Below are 2,260 nucleotides of genomic sequence, written 5' to 3'. Positions count from 1 at the left end.
TTTGCCCCCTCATCTTAAATTCAGGGTTTCACAGCCCTCCTTCCAGGGGCAATGGCTCTAATTTCTGGGGCCCCCCACCTGTAATTCACCCCTCAAATCCATAGTTTCACAGCCCTCCTGCCTGAGTCTGTGTCCTAGGTCCCCTTCTCTGTGACTGTGCAATGAGAGCTGCAGTGGGAAGGATGCCAGATTGCTGAGCCCTGTAATAGTTTTCCTGTGTACTTTCAGAGAACAGGCTGTTGCTTCTGAGTATCTGGTCTGGTCCTCATCAGAGCTTCCTGCCTGCCTGAGTTCTCTATTTATTTGGGATCTTGCCACATGTGTGGCCAGGACTTTATTTGATGATCTTTTCTATCAGTGAGAAGGAAAGTTGCTGGGTAATGTTTATTTGAGGTGTCCCCACAAGGACCTACAATACTCTACAGGTGTCTGGCCCAGATATGTTTTTCCACCCATATGATGCATGTGTTATCTGCTCTCTAGGAGGAAGCAGAGCCGATCATTTCCTAGGAATGTATTTTGACATCTGTGTGTATTTTTGGAAATTGTAAGGGTCAGAATTCAGGTGGGAGAGCAGTGAGCTGGGAGGACAATGGTGAGTGATGAAGGCGTCATTGGCATTTGGCCCGGAATCCTTCCCAGACTCCTTTGTGTTTCAGGATGTATAACTGTTGTAAAGGTGAAAGCCAGTGTGCGGGTGTTTGCTGAACTCCACTGAAACACACTGTGATGTTATCTGATTAAAATATGATCATATAGATCATTGTTGCAACCACTGCAACAAATCTTGTACAAAATGTGGGATGTAAGATGGCTATGAAAAGGTTCTGATTTGCTGGTTCTGATTATGCTATCTGTATGCATGTATCATTTTTGTATTTGAAGTTATGAATATTGGCTCTATACCTGGATATTAAATGTTTGCTCCTGGGGTAGTGCCCACAACGTAGTTGACCAGCACATCTCGGAGGAACTATTCAAACTGAGTGGTCCATCAAAATACCATTTAACTGACAATGAACCATGAGAAACGCCTATTACACTTAATGGAATTTCCTGCTGTGACTAGGCAAAATGCATGGACATGTGACTTGTCCATGTGACTCCAACCACCATCTTGTTACTGTACTTTTCCACAGTAAGAACAATGGGATTCTCTCCACATGGCAGAAGCTATAAAAGGCACTGGAAACACCTCCATTTTGCCTCTTTCCTGCCCAAAACTCTGGGCTATACTAATGGGAGCATTATAACCAATGGACTGAGGACCTTCCAATGATTTGGAAGCAACCAGAGACTTGCTATAAGCCAGCAGTTTATTCCATCACTTCTACAAGTCTGAACCAAGAACTTTGTCATTACTGGATGTAATTGATTCTTTTAAATTCCTTTAACCAATTTAAACTCTCACCTTTCTTTCTATGCTTAAACCTTTAGATTTTAGATACTAAAGGACTGGCATCAGCGTGATTTTTGGGTAAGGTCTTAGTTATATATTGACCTGGGTATGTGGCTGGTCCTTTGGGATCAGGAGAACCTTCTATTTGATGATACTGGTGTTACGGAGTGTGGGGGGGACACAAGGCCCTGCACCCCCGGCTTCCTGCAATTCACCATGACTCTCAGCCAGCCAGTAAAACAGAAGGTTTATTTAGACGACAGAAATACAGTCCAAGACAGGTCTTGCAGGCACAGACAACAGAACCCCCCTCAGTTAGGTCCATCTTGGGGTCCCAGGGCACCCCAGCCCCCTTGCGAGGTCAGAGCCCCGTCTGCCTCCCAGCCAGCTCCCCAGCCAGCTCCTGAAACTCTCCTTCAGCGACCCTTCCCACAGCCTTTGTTCAGTTTCCCAGGCAAAGGTGTCACCTGGCCTCTAACCCCTTCCTGGGTTCTCATGTTACATGCTCAGGTATTCTCCGTCGGTCAGTCTCCCATCCCCCAATGCAGACTGTCCTAGCCACACTCCCCTGTCAGCATTCAAAGACCACAGTAAGAACAGTCCCAGTTCATCACATCTCTCCCCCCTTCAAGACCGAACTGCGCGGGGTCACTTTAGCCAGTGACCCGGGGAAGTTCGAATCTACCCCCGTTCCCGTGGATGCCCCAGCATCCCTCCCATTCCTTGGTGAGAATTATACCAGGCCCCTCCAGGTTCACCCCCCCCCCCCCCCCCCTTTGGTGGGGGGGCCCCGGGGGTCGCCTTCCTTCCCATTTGGGAGCGTGTGTCTGCCCGGTGCCCCTCTTCCCCCCCACTACCCCT

Source organism: Trachemys scripta, chromosome 9 (genome assembly GCF_013100865.1).
Source record: "Trachemys scripta elegans isolate TJP31775 chromosome 9, CAS_Tse_1.0, whole genome shotgun sequence".
NCBI classification, from domain to species: domain Eukaryota; kingdom Metazoa; phylum Chordata; order Testudines; family Emydidae; genus Trachemys; species Trachemys scripta.
The sequence above is the reverse complement of the archived record's forward strand: the minus strand, read 5'-3'. Positions refer to the sequence as shown.